This window comes from Cricetulus griseus, unplaced genomic scaffold (assembly GCF_003668045.3).
Source record: "Cricetulus griseus strain 17A/GY unplaced genomic scaffold, alternate assembly CriGri-PICRH-1.0 unplaced_scaffold_1, whole genome shotgun sequence".
Lineage (NCBI taxonomy): Eukaryota > Metazoa > Chordata > Mammalia > Rodentia > Cricetidae > Cricetulus > Cricetulus griseus.
Window position 1 is genome coordinate 2,465,313 of NW_023276808.1, and position 15,480 is coordinate 2,480,792.

Below are 15,480 nucleotides of genomic sequence, written 5' to 3' on the forward strand. Positions count from 1 at the left end.
GTCCTGGGATCTTGGACTCCGTGGGCACGGAGGGGAAAATGTTGAGTGGGAAGTAATGACTCAGGACATCGCTTGCACGGTAGCCGGGAACTGAAGTGGTATTGGAGAGGTCTTGGGGGGTCGAGGCGCCTCCAGACTCGAGGGGACAACCCACATTGTGGTCATCAAAGTGGTTGCCCTCTCTGAGGCAGAACTGGAAAGTGCTTCCACTTTGAGCCTCGCTGTGTGGGACAAGCATCCCAATTGAGCCCATTGGAAGCATTTGTGCACAGGCGCTGAGCTCAGGCTTGGGAGTGTGAGGAGTGCTGCTCTCCACTAAAAAGCTGGGCAAGTTAGGTGTGATGGGAACATTGTTCATGTATTTTCCTTGGACCTAAAACAGAGGTGGTGGGACCTAAGCTACAACGGTTACATTTTAAAAGCAGATTTTTCTCTTGGGACCTTTTTGATGGTTTCAGTAGATTCAAGGTTTGCCTTGGTTGTAAGAACTCCAGTTTAGGGCACTTGTCTCAGAGTGGTTTCTTTTTTTGGTGGGGGTTCGAGACATGGCTTCTCTCTGGCTTTTAAGGCTGTCTTGGAACTAGCTCTCTTGAACCAGGCTGGTCTCGAACTCACAAAGTTCTGCCTGCTTCTGTCACTCTAGTGCTGGGATTAAAGGCAGAGGGAAACGAATCAAGGCCCTAACAGAAACTCAGAAACTCCTTGAGCTAAGTTGCAAACCACCTTGGACATGCTGTTTGAACAGACTCAGTGGGACCAAAACACTTTAGTAGTTTTATTTGTGAGTGTTTTTTCTTATTTTGTTTTTTCAAGACAGGGTTTTTCTAACTTTGGAGTCAGATCCACCCACTTCTGCCTCACAAGTGCTGGAATTAAAGGCTTATACCACCATTGAGCACCCTATGAGGCCCTTTTTTAGATAAGCTGTCTGTGCTGGAATTCCTGCCTACCAGAAGCACAGATCTTGCTTCTTCTAGGATTAGGGCACATGCCAGTTCCAAGTGGTTTTCTGTTTTATTTTTTTTTTGCGGGGGAAGAAGGTGGTAGAATCCTAGTAAATTGTCCAGGTTGTCCTGACTGTCTCTTGGGTGCTAACTGTAACAGCCACAGTACTGGGCACTTTTTACTTTTGTGCATGCTCACCATTGGGCCTGTGCTTACTCCCCTGTGTCAGGTCACTGCAACCATGTTGGTTCCTGTGATGTACTGTAGACTTCATGCTTGGTGGCAGGCTCTTTAACATGTTTCTGCCCTTTACCATTAGTGAGCATATTATTGCCTGGAGCTGGCACGGATATATATATATATATGCTCCTGTATGTCCTGGAGGTCAAACCCAGCTTCTCTCAAATCTATCGCTATCACCCTTGCCAATTGCTTCATTTTCCTGGGCCTCCCTGTAGCTCTGTCTGCTCTTGAATGACCTGTCTTTGGTTCATGAAGGCACAAGCCACCATGCACAGCCGATGTAAACATTTGTTCAGCCCATATGTTAACCATCATCATGCAATCTATATAGCTCCTTAGGACACAATAGAGTCCTGGGTTTCATGCATGCTAGCTAGGCAGCCAGTCTTCCAGCTGGTCCACATGTCCTGCCCTCTCCATGTGTTGAGGCCTCATCTGTGTGGATAGCAGATACAAACAGTCCTGGATTTTTCTAGGTATACTGTCTCTGGAACCTTGGTTTACAGCCCTAGCCTACTTGGAATCTTTTCTGCTTCTGTTTGTCCTAGTGTACAGTTTCCCTGTGTGATTATAATGTTGAGTTGTGAATTAGGAAAACAAACAACTATTTTTCTTTTCTTTTTGTTTTTACTGACAGGGTTTCTCTGTGGCTTTGGAGGCTGTCCTCAACCTGTCTGGTAGATCAGGCTGGTCTCGAACTCACACAGATCTGCCTGCCTCTGCTTCCCGAGTGCTGGGATTAAAGGTGTGTGCCACAAACCACAGGTAAATAGTCAAATTTCTTAGGAATTGCCTGGGCAGGGAAACATTGGCCCGCCTTCATATATCTGCAAGGATTCTGTTACTTCTTGCAATACCTCTGGAAATTGTGCAAATATTTGTGGGTCTAGAGAATCAGAGGCAAGCAGAACTAAGAGGTGGAGGACAGCATTGTCTACAGAGCAAGTTGCAGGTCAGCCAAACCTACAGAAACACCGTGTCTCTAATATCCCCACCTTATCCAAGTAAGTGTACTGTGCCCTTATTTTAATCTGTAGTTTCACACTTTGGCCAGTAGGTGGGAGTCTTGTTTCAATGACCGAAATGTCGAGTATTCAGATTTTTGTGGAGTTCCAGGGTAGTCTTGACTGTTACACAGAGAAAAGCAAACATCACACACACAAAGTAATGTCTCTCAAGTGCTGTATCACAGCTGTCTGAGGCAGTAAAAGTCCTGGTGGCCTCCATTCTGATGCTGCAGCCCCGCCCAGCACCCAATATTCAAATACAGTTTTGTGAGTCTAAGCGCTGCCAGCCTCCTGTGGGTCATTTTGTTCAGGTCCATTCCAAACAGCCTGTGGACAAACATGGGACTATCACTATGGTGACTACAAAGACTTCAAAGGTATCATCATGGTACCCTGCCTTTTAGCCTGTTTTTCTTTCTTCCTTTCTCTCTTTCTTTCATTCTTTTCAAGATTTATTTATAACGTATACAGTGTTCTGCCTACATGTCAGAAGAGAGCACCTGATTGAATTGTAGATGGCTCTGAACCTCCATATGGTTGCTGGGAATTGAACTCAGGACCCCTGGAAGAGCAGTCAGTGTTCTTAACCCCTGAGTCATCTCTCCAGCTCCATAGCCTGTTTTTCAAATATTGTTTTCATTAGTTCTGTATGGAGTGCTTCCTGCTCTTGCACATGGGTAGAGTTCAGTTCCACATACAACCAGTTTTTAACTCCAGCTCCAAGTGATCTGCTGTCCTTTTCTGGCCAATATCAGCTTAATGCATGTGGATACATACATACATACATACATACATACATACATATACATATACACTTTATTTTCCAACAGGGATTGTCTTTGTAACGTTGGCTGTCCTGGAACTCAATGTAGACCAGGCTTGCATTGAACTCCCAGAGATCTGTCTGCCTCTGCCACCCAAGTGCTGGGATTACAGGGTTGCACCACCAATGCCCAGTCTGCTGCCAGTGTTCTTAACTACTGAGCCATCACTCTGCCCCTGTCTTCAGAGTTCAGTGATCTCAGGAAGCTGTGTGGCACACACCTGTGTGATACCCACCAGCACAAGTCAGATAGGGGGAGGAGGATGTTCCATTAGACTTGCCTGGGTGTATAGTGAGGCTCTGGCTCAAAAAGCCAGGGGCTGTAGGTGTAGCTCACTAGTAGGGCTCTTGCCTGGTGCTTGCAAGGTCCTGGGTTTGATTCCCAGCACCCACTCACCCCCCAAAGAAAGCAGGTAGAACACAAAAGCAGCAAACTGTTCAAGGCCTGGTGATGGTGGTGCACACCTTTGATCCCAGCACTCAGTAGACAGAGGCAAGGAGATCTCTGTGCTTTCAAGGCCATCCTGTTATACAGAGTGAATTTCAGAACATCTAGGACTACACAGAGAAATCCTATCTAAAAAATAAATGAACAAATAAAAAAGACCTGTCCTAGATGCCAATATGATGTTACACATATTTGTTACATAAATATATACAGGATTTTCAAATTGCACTTAAAAATTATTTTGTGTGTGTTGGGAATCATGGCAAATGCCTTCAATCCTGGCACTGAGGAGGCAGAGGCAGGCGGATCTCTTTGAGTTGGGGGACAGCCTGGTCTACATATCAAATTCCAGGTTGGTCAGAGATATAAAATGAGACCCTGTCTCAAAAAATATTGTGTGGGCTATACCTGTGCACATGCACAGCAGCAAGTTCTCCTCAGCACAGAGCCATCCCTCCAGCCCCCGTGGGTCTTTTATAATTAATGCAGGAACCCATTGTTGGCATTGTTCCAGGAAAGCTTGGAGGAGTCTCTCCTTTCACAGTGTGGGCCCCAGGCACTAAACTCAGTTTGTCAGGTACCTGAGGAACCATCTCACCAGACCCTACAGGTACTTTTAGTAAGACTTTTTGTTGGCTAAAACAAACAAGACTGACATATGTTCCAAGCCTTTGGTCCTAGCACTTGTGGTTATATATGTGGAGATCATGTTTTTCCTTCATGAGTAATGAATGGTTGAAGCTCCTCAGGAGTTTGAACTTTGTCATCAGCCTTGATAGCCAGTTCCTTTATCTGCTGGGCCACCACCTTTTTTGGCCCATGCTTTCAAATCTCTCTCTCTCTCTCTCTCTCTCTCTCTCTCTCTCTCTCTCTCTCTCTCTTTGAGGCACGGTTTGTCTGTGTAGCTTTGGAGGCTGTCCTAGAACTCACTTGGTAGACCAGGCTGGCCTCAAATTCACAGAGAACAGCCAGCCTCTGCCTCCCGAGTGCTGGGATTAAAGGCATGTGCCACCAAAGCCCGGCCTCTTTTTTTCTAATTTTTAAAATTATTATTTTATGGGGATGGAGAGATGGTTCAGCTATGAAGAGCATGGGAACCTCTTTCAGAGGACTCAGGGTTCAATTCCCAATACTCACATGGCAGCTCACAGCTGTTGTAGGATATTAGTTGAAGTTGTGTTACATTCTTTTATGTTACATTCGTTTAACTCTGTGAAGCAATGTTACTTTGCCAGCCCAACAACACACCTCACTGGTCAAATAAAGAGCTAAACTGTCAAAAGCTAGGCAGGAGTGAGTGACAGACAGGGCTGGTGGGCAGAGAGAATAATTAGAAGAAGAGACAGAGGAAAAGGGAAGGAGGAGAAAAGGGGGAGAGAGAACACCAGGGGACAGCCAACGGCCAACAACAGAGTAAGAAGGAAAGAAAGAGATAGAGAATAGAGAAAGGTAAAAGCCCAGAGGCACAAGGTAGATGGGATGTTTTTTAAAAAGATATATTTATTCTGTGTATAACATTCTCCCTGCATATGTGCCCTGCATACTAGAAGAGCATACTGGAACACATTACAAATGGTTGTGAACTACCATGTGGTTTCTCGGAATTGAACTCAGGAACACTGAAGAACAGCCAGTGCTATTATCCTCTGAGCCATTCCTCCAGTCCCTCTAGACAGAATAACTATGCACAATCATCAGCAGCTCCAGATCCAAGGGACCCAGCACCCTCACACAGACATACATTCAGGCAAAACACCAATGTTCATGAAATACAAAATACATAGCATTTTAGCTGGGCGGTGGAGGCACATGACTTTAAACCCAACACTTGGGAAGCAGAAGCTGGCGGATATCCTTGAGTACAAATCCAGCCTGGTCTACAGAGGTAGATCCATGATAGCTAGGGCTACACAGAGAAGTCCTGTTGGGGACCTCTTTGGGGTCTGCTATTCTTCTAGTAACTAAGGGTGACCCACAGTGCCCTTAGGATCCACTTTCCGTCTTGTGAATAGGTGTTTACTTCCTAGTTCCCTCCTTCCACCTAGGCCTGTATGCAAGAATGCCAATTCTCCCACATTGAGGGGGGCTTGGGGGCATGGAGCTTGATCTGAGTAAATTTACACTGGGGTTTGCTGTTGTTATATAAACCTACTTCCCTTTGAAATAAACTGCCTTCTCCTTGCAAGAGTGATCAGCTGTGTTTTCTTTATCTATTCCTCAGATTCCCTTTCCTGAACCCATGAGAAGGTTGTAGGACTGGCCATTATGACAATTGGAGGTCCCATAGTTCCCACCCAGATTTGGGAAAGAAAGGTAGACATTGAAGGATCACCCAGGAAGACTTGCCAGCACTAAGGTAAGGAACGGGTTATGGAAGATGGGTCGGGCTAGTTCTGACTCTCTTATGGGGAACCAATTGGTTCAATTGTCCAATAAGCAGGGCACCAGTATTAAGTACAATACAAGTTTAAAAATCGTCCATGAGGTCAGCCCTTGGTTTTTAATCTTTGGTGACCTTATTATTGTTAATTGGGAGCAAGTGAGGATAGACCTACAAAGGGCATTACACAGAAATGGGCCGAATGCCATACCAAAAGTTACTTTTTCTCTGTGGCGTATCATCAAAGCAGCACTTCTTAGTAATATTGTGGAAGTGAAAAAGCAGGTTGAGGAAGCCAAGGCTGCCTTGACAGAGGCTCAGAACCAAGAGTCTTAGGTCACCTCAAGCTTCTAATGACACTTCCTTTGGGTCCTCACCCTCGTCTTCAGGGGAAAGTGAAGAATTTGAAAGTGACGTTAAATTAAAACATAAGGTAAAAAATGTTCCCTTGAGCCTCCCTCCTGATTGTAATTCTAGGGCTCTCTGTTTTCCTTCGGCCTTTCCTGAAGAGCAGAGGGGCCCAGTGATGTTCCCTATCATAGAGACAGTTACTCCCCAAGGCCAGAATCAGAGAGAGCACTCCCCTCTTAATTTTAAGGATATTAAACAGCTGAAAGAGGCAGTTATGGCTTATGGGCCTCATGCCCCTTTTACTCTGACCATTTTTGAATTCTTTGTGGGCTTGAATTCACTCCCAGTGATTGACAACAATTATGTCCAGCTGTGGTATTCAGGGGGAGATTATTTGATTTGGAGAGGGGAATTCCAAGAGCTATGTAACAAAATGACACAGCACAACACGGCTGCCGGTTTCTCTGAAAGGAATTCAGAAATGCTTACTGGTACGGGAGCCTATGCAGACCTAGGTCAGCCAATTCTTTACGATCCAGCTGTATATGCATAGATCTTAGCAGCTGCTAGCCGTGTTTGGAAAGCTTTACCTAACAAGGCCATAAGAAACCAACTTTCTAGGGTCCTTCAAGGATCATCTGAATCCTATTCTGACTTTGTGGATTGGCTCCTACAACATGCAGGCCATATATTTGGGGATACTGATAATGCCATGTCTATAGTTAGACAACTAGCTTTAAAAAATGCCAACAATTATTGTAAAGAGACTTTACAACCTCACAAGGCCAAAAGCATCAATTATTTGTAGAGATATAGATGGACACACCACATTATGGGACAAGTTATTGCTTCTGCTATGCAGGGAAATAAGAAGGTCAGTGAGGGAGCCAGACCTAAGACATGCTTGGTTGTGGGCAAATGGGGTGCATGCTCAAAAGATTAGTCTTCAGCTGGACACCTTTCCAACTTTAAATGGTTTTCAGAGGTTTCTGGGTGATATTAATTGTATCAGACCTAGTTTAAACATTACTACTGGGCAACTTAAGTCTCTCTTTAGTATATTACAGGGTGATTCAGATCCCAATTCTCCTTGAATACTTACTACTCGAGGAGGAAAGTGCATCCATTTGATTGAAAAATGCCTTAGAAGTAGATCATTTGGATGATATAGATTATGCCCAGCCTTTAAAATTGTTAGTGCTTTGTTCTGCTCATTCTCCTGTGGGAGTTTTTTGGCAAGAGACTCCTATTCTTTGGCTTCATTCTCAGGCCTCCCCATCTAAATCAGTGGCATCCTATCCCCAAGCTATAATTGCACTCCTATTTAAAGTGCAAAACATTGCTTTGCAGACTTTTGGTAAGGAGCCAGATCAGGTTGTTACACCTTTATCCCGTCAACAAATAGATTGGCTACAAAATAATAGTAATAATTGCACCATTTTCCTCTCTGCTACCCAGAGTGATTTTGAAAATCATTACTCATCCAATAATCTGGTTTCCTTTTTTAAGACAGAACCTTTGATGTTCCCAAAGATTATAGTCTCTCAGCCTATTTCCAAAGGACGAATGGTTTTCACAGATGGTTCTTCAAAGGGGACAACTGTAGTTGTATCTTATCCTATCACTAAGACAGCTATAAAATTGCTGCAGCTTCGGCCCAAATGACTGAACTTTTAGCCTTGGCCATGGCTCTACAACCCTTCCTCAGGGAAGCATTAACATCTATACTGACAGTCAATATGTAGCTCAAATTGTGCAACCCTTGGAGATGCCTGCCTTTGTTGCCATTATCTCCAGAGCACAAGAGAGTTTGTGACAGATACAGGGTCTGCCATGGCAATGGAGTGAACCTGTATTTGTGGGACATCTTAGGGCCGATAACCATTTGCCAGTGAAAGAAATCACATAGCCAACAGGTACACTCAAATCATTGCAGTTTCACAGAGAGCTCACTAGAGCACAATCCTTACATAAGTGCTTTCATATCAGCACAGGGTCCTTACAATTTCATACTGGAATAACCAAGGATCAAGTTGTTTAATTAGTTAAAAATTGCCCTCTTTGTGTGGAATTTCTTCCTGTGCCTCACTTGGGAGTTAATCCCCAAGGACTGTTGCTCAATGCTCAATCATATGTGGCAGATAGATGTAACATATGTGCCATCCTTTGGTAAATTGCAATGTGTCCATGTTTCTGTAGATACATTTTCAAGACAAATATTTGCCTCTGCCTATTATAGTGAAAATAAAAGATGTTAAAAGCCACTGTGTGCAGCTTTATGCTTACATGGGGGTCCCATAACAAATTAAGACTGATAATGGCCCTGCTTATGTCAGCAGAGGTTTCAGTCAATTTTGTCAAGATTTTGAAATTACCCCCGAAACTGGTATTCCTTACAACCCCCAAGGACAGGCTATTGTGGAAGATGCCAACCACACTTTAAAAGTCTATTTAGTTAAAGTAAAGAAGGGAGAGCTTGAGGGTCACCTTGGCTCCTCTAACTCTATCACTTATTTTCTATCTTAAATTTTTTAAGTGAGGATGATTCTGGTAACTCCTCAACAGACCGTCATTGGTGGTCCACTGCAAAGAAAAAATGTTTGGTTAATTGGAGAGACCTTCCCTCAGGCCTTTGGAAAGGGCTAGATCCAGTTTTGGTGTGGGCCCTGGGTTCTATTTGTGTTTTCACAAAGGATGGCAAGGCCCCAATTTGGGTTCCTGAGTGTTGTGTGCTCCTGGTTCCTGCTAATATGCTTCAGGCGTCTAATGACTCATTGAGTGTTGGGACCCAGCCCCCACAGGGTCTCTAAGAGTTGTTTTCCAGTATAACCACAGGTACCTCCTGTTTTCCTATCCTTGCCCCACTAGGATCATGATGTGAACCCTTTGACCTGGGAGTTTGTAAGTTTGTATACAAGGCTGCTTCACAATAAAAGTGAGGAACATTCTCTCAGTAAGAGAACCAGGCATCTTGTGGTTCATCCAAATCTCCAGGATTTTGCGTGATACTCAGACTTAGTGGTGTCAAAGAGCAGCCACAAAATCAGGTCCCTCTGAGAACAGAAAAGAAAGGAGACCCTGAGAGATCACCCTCAGAATGCTGGCAAGCAAGTAAGGAGTTGTGAGGGTGGATTGGAAAAGGTACGGGAAAATAGATAACTCAACTCCAAGAGAGTTGGATTGGAATAGAGATCACAGTCAATCACACAGAGAAAGTTTAAAGAGACAAGGTACTGGTAAGATTTCATTTTAACATTGGATTTAGCAATAATGCTAAGAAAATTATTAAAGAAATCCGGGAAATCTGCCTCTGAGGAATCCCTCCTCCATGAACTACCCACCAGCAGGCAGGTGACCCATAAGCCTATACCCTTGTCCAGGCTCCAGTCATACGAAACTGGTGTGGTGTGCACAGGCTGGCTGGAGAAATCAGTTCCTCAGAAAAAGTTGGGGCACTATGCTTGGAAGAAATGCTGGTTCATCCTACGGAGCGGTGAGATGTGTGGTGACCCAAATGTTCTAGAATACTATAACAACGAACAATGCAAGAAACTCCTGGGGTTCACCAACCTAAACTTCTGTACACATTTGGATGTAGCCCTGACCTTCAACAAACAAGAGCTCCAAAAGAGGTTTATGTTTGATATCATTATCAATGAGCACACCTTTTACCTGGTGGCTGAGACAGATGCTGACAGGAATAGGTGGGTCCAGAGCATCTGCCAGATCTGCGGCTTCAGTCAAACTAAAGAGAGCATTGACACCCTGAGAAACCTTTCTTTAGTCAGTCATAATCTCTGCTCTTCTCCAGCTGAATTCAGCAGCTCCAGTCAGCCCCTGCCCGGAGCAGGGTCTGCGGCAGTGACGCTGTGTACACGTTCAAGGCACCCAGAAACACCCTGTGTGGGGAATTTGGAAACCTCCACGTGGACTCAGCCTTAGTTGCCCCACCATACCCCAAGACACCTTCGGGGGCAACCCTCAACAAAGACCTCCAGTCATTGACTACAAGTATCTAACACGAAGTGAAGAAACTGCCTGCTGTTCTGCTAAATCTCTAGAAAAGTCTATCATTGGTCAATCAGACAGTGCCAGCTCTGATTTCAATTATATGCCCGTAAATCCAGGTTCTGACATCCCCATGAGCACAATGCCCCATCACTTTGTCAGCCGAGTAAGTGAGATCCAGCCACCCCAGTTCAATCTCCACCTCAAGCCTGGCTGGAAAGCAATGTCAGTACCCCTTGACCTGAGTAACAACACTGTCATCAATGAGCTCCCTTTCAATTCATTTGTCACCAAGTCTTGGTCCACATTCAACTACACCTTTAACCCAAGGTCCACCAAGTACTGCTGTTGGGTCTCCCATACAGACTCTGGAGACAGTGAGGAGAACTGTGTCTCTATGAAGACCCCAATGTCTTCATCCCCTGTACCCAGTGTCATTAACAACCCAGCTCCAAATAAGAGTACTGGCAATGCCAATTACATAGCCCTGCACTTCCAGGCGCTCTCCCCGAGATCTCATCACAAGCCATCCACATCATTGTCACACCAGATGAGAAAGGAGAATATGTCCAAATAGATAAAGAATAGAGCCAATCCCTGCAAAAGACCATACAGGAATGGACAAAGAAGTGACAGTCCTGAAGATCCTCCAATGAGGCCAAGCTATGGTTAGGATGGCCATCCCCTGACATCTCCTCTCCTTTGTGAGTTTTGTTCCAAAGATGTATGAATGTTCTGCATGTATGGTGTTGTCATACATGTGTGTATATGAAGTGTGATTGTAAATGTGTGACTGTTAACAAAAGAATGCTATTGTGTTGCCTTTATATCATTTAATTGCTAGGGAAGGAGCAACAGTTGTTAAAGTATAGGATACATGGGAGAAAATTTTCTGCTTTTATTCCATGGAGGGTGAAGAGCTGTGAATTCCTTCCATACTGGTATGGTTTCGTGGGACAGGACCCCATGAAGCAGTGGCCCTGGTGATCCTTATATTTGTTTTCATTTAAATTTGGTCAGTTAGAAATGGTAGTGGTCACAGTCAATCACTTTTTTAAGCAAAAATGAGGAATATGATATAGAAATGATACTTTGTATTAGAATGGATCCTCATTTGTTAATACTTTGTATTGGAATGGGTCTTCATTTGTTGATATTACTTTGGTTTTCTAGATATATAGATATTCTTCAAACCATTCAAAGACCTATGGAGTATATGGCATTTAAATGGTTTAGGGTTTTTCTTGACAGTGAGACACAACTGCTCCTGGCACACCAATTACATCTGAGCAGAAGATGAGCATCGAAGAAATAAAGTTTGCCTTTGACATGGCAAGACTAGCCATTTGGGCAAGAAGCTGCAATTGCCTGAACAGTTTGACTGTTGCTTTATAAACTGGACATGCAAGACCCACAGGATAGTGACTGCTGAAACAATATGGACAGTCATGAAAGGTTCCTGCTTCATGGAAGTGTCTGCCAGACATTCTACAGGACACAGAAAAAAGGTGACAGACAAACTGCCAATGCAGGTGGAGAGTTTAGAATTTCCTGTTTTACTGAGAAGTCTGTCAGACACTTTGTGACCTGTAGGCTAAAAACGGATGCCCCAAAATTACCAAGAAACTCTGGGTGACTGTCTAGGAAGCAAGATGTCTCTGTCAGTTCTAGAGTTTATATATTATCCTTCTATGTTTTGATGTAGTTGAAGATAGATAGTTATAATAACACACTAAGATAGAATGGTTAAAATCTTATAGTTCTTACTTGATAACTGTTGTGTTATATATAAAGAAGGGGGAGATGTTGGGACCCAACACCACAGGGTCTCTGAGTTTTTTGCCAGCATAACCACGGGTACCACATCTTTATCTTACCTCATCCTACTAACTTCAATATCCTGTTGTGAACCCTTTCACCTGGGGTTTTTTTAAGTTTGTATATAAGGCTGCTCCACAATAAAGGTGAGAGTCATTCTCTCAGAAAGTGGACCAGGCATCTTGTCATTCATCCAAATCTCCAGGCTTTCACCGGATACTCAGACTTAGTGGTGGCCAAGGGCATCATGCACAGAGAGCAGCATGCACAAACAGACTCAGTCATCTGCTGGCATAGACGATGGTTCCACAGCAAGGGTTAACACTGTCATCCTAACATGTCACAGATTTTCAGGTTTAAAATAAGTCCAGGAGCCAGAGTCCTCTGGGAATACATCATGCCTAAAAATTAATCAAAATGCTTTTCTTTATTCAACATGACTCTCAGAAAGAATTAATGCATTTGCTCATGTTACGTCATTTTAAGTGAAAAGGGAAATTATTTTTATATTATATGTACATGCTTAACTGTCCTCTCTCTTCCCATGTGTATATAGGAAATGCTCATACATATGATTAAATAATGGTCAAAATTTTTTCGAACAATCTATTTCATAAACAGAAAGTATATGTATGTATGTGTACATGCACATATATATGTAATGCAAATTTGACTTTTAATGAACACATATATTTCAAGAGGTAGCTTTAAATATGGAAATCACCTAACAGATCATTCATTCACCCAGGTTCTTTATTTCACAGAAAAAAAAAAACAAACAAAATAAAATGTCCCTCCACCCAGAAGCTGAGTACTCCTATCAGGCCTGTCTGTGCAATAATGGTATGTGCACACACATAAAATGCACAACAAGGCTCTTCTTAAGTCCAGTCACACAGGTACATTCTTCTCCCCTTTAGTCCGGGCCAGCACCCCCTCTCCCCAGGCTCCTGCAAAGCACTGACCAGCGATGCTATTTTCCAGAGTTTTGTGTGATTGCAGGAGGGGTGCCCTGAAATCTGACTCACTCTCACTCACCACTGCGCCTTTAGCACCAGGCAGTAGTCATTTAACTGTGTGGAGCAGATATTTAACTGAGCATTGAATGAATGATAATCACTGTTATGAACAATTGAAAAAATGCTTCATTAATGTCATTTTCCCATCATTTTGGAAATGTGGGTAACATCCTGTGCTGTCTGTAGGGTACACCCTTGTACCTGGGGTGCTTCCAAATAGCTGAATAGAGACTTCACATTCCCTCTGTGTGGGTGTCTCTTTCTCTCTTTAGTTCTGAGTTTTAAGCAGGGTCTTTAGAATTGCTGAGATCATGTTCAGCTCACTGAGCTACACCCTGCTCTAAACAGAACTAACAATTATTCTGTATCTGATGATAAGGGCGCCAAACTTTCCCTCTGGCAGCGTGCCCTGTCCTTCAAGGCTCAACCATTTTGGGCTTTGTGGATTTCCTGACACACACATCATCACCTGGTGTCTGGAGTATTGAAGTTCATGGGAGCTTTCCCATAAGACAGTAGACCAAGAGACGTGAATAATCTGTATAGAAAGTGAGGATCCCATTAATACCGTAATTTAAAATAACAACTTCCCCCAGCAATAACAATCATTTAAAAACAATAAAGAGTCATCAGTTTCTGGAATATATAAGCTGGATGACAAATGCTGTCCACACAGCAGCTGGTAGGGAGCAGCACCTACAACCTTAGAGGTGAGGGCTACAGCTGTGGGCAGAGGACTGGCAAAGACTGGTGTCACCCCAGATGTATGGGAAGCGAAGCAGAGAGCCTTATTCTCATCTCAGCCACTACCCAGGCTTTTGCTTTATTTCTGATTCTGGGGGGCTCTTGCATTTCTTGTATTGCTGCCCCACCCTCCAGTTTCCAAGTCAACAGCCTAGCTCCTTTCTATCTTGCTTCTTTCTCTCGTCTCTGCTTCTGTTATCACATGTCCTATTCTGACACTGTTCTCTTCTCTTCTCTTTGAAGACCCCTAAGGCTGCATGGGACACATCTGGATGCAGGCTCCATCTTAAGATCTATGGCTTAGTCACTCTTGCAGGTCTCTTTTTACCATTAAGGAGCCAAAGATTAGAGTACTGGTGAGCTGGAGATCCCAGAACCACCACATGGTAATTTCAGCATGTCAAACATAACGAAAGGAGCCAGCAAGCTTTCCATGTGTAAAACTATGCCAGCTGGGTCTGGAATGATGGCTCAGTGCTTAAGAGCATGCATACTGCTCTTTCAAGAACTGGAGTTCAGGTCCCAAAACTCATATCAGGTGGCTCACAACTGTCATTCTCCAGCTCCAGGGGTATCTGATGCCTCTGTCCCCTGCTGACACCTATACTCACACCCCCAAACCCCCTGTTTCCTTTCTCCTGACTTTAGATCACTCTGCTATTTACGAAGCCAGGTTCCATGACCCCACTTTACCAACGGAGCTTTTTGTATCTGGTGAGATCACTCAAAATACCACATCATTTTTTTTTTTGGTTTTTCAAGATAGGGTTTCTCTGTGGCTTTGGAGGCTGTCCTGGACCTAGCTAAAAGACCACATCTTACCGATCCCAAATTTTAAGAAGCAAAGAAACAAAATGACACAGATTTAATCAAAGGAAGCAATAATGACAGGTTTATTTAAAAATTTCCAGTAGAGAAAACCTGTTAGTGTTGGAATAAAGGTACTCAATGTATAAGAGCGGGGGAGAATAGAAAAATTAACAAAAGAAAACAAAACCAAACAGTATAAAAAAACAAAACAAAACAAAAATGTTTGAAATGGATTCCAATAGGGAACTTCTTTAAACCTGTGAATAATGAACACAGTTACCAGGTTTGGCAGACAATTCATTTGGAAATTAAAGCCTATGTCTGTATTGTAAACTCCATAAAAACTGCTCATAAAAACTGAATTCAAGCCTTTCATATACTGGGCACTGAATCACAAAGCCAGTTGATTTGCAAATAAAAGGAATTATTCATTTGTTCTCACAGTTACAGAAATTAACCAGCTGCTTTACTGTGGTGTAGAGCAGATGAGATAAATGACAAGAAAGGGAAAATCAGACAAAACTCTAAAAAACTGAAACACAGCAAATTCAGACACCAACTTGCTAAAAGACAACAAACTGAACGTTATGGCATAGTCTACATTTGTGGTCGTCATTTCCTTTCCCCCACCCCACAGACAAATAGCTTCTAGATCCATTAGCCATTTAGACTACTCCTGACCTCCAAATATTCTGTATACACATATTTAGCAAAGAGCAAAAGCCTGACGTAAGTCAGACAGCACTACAGTCAGCATACACTTTTAGAAAGAATACTGTATATGTCATAAAGATTCGCCATTTAAAACAAAGAATCCCATTCATTTCTAAACAATTTTAAAACATTATGAAAACCCATCAAAAGATGATTCAGGGTGGGCTCAT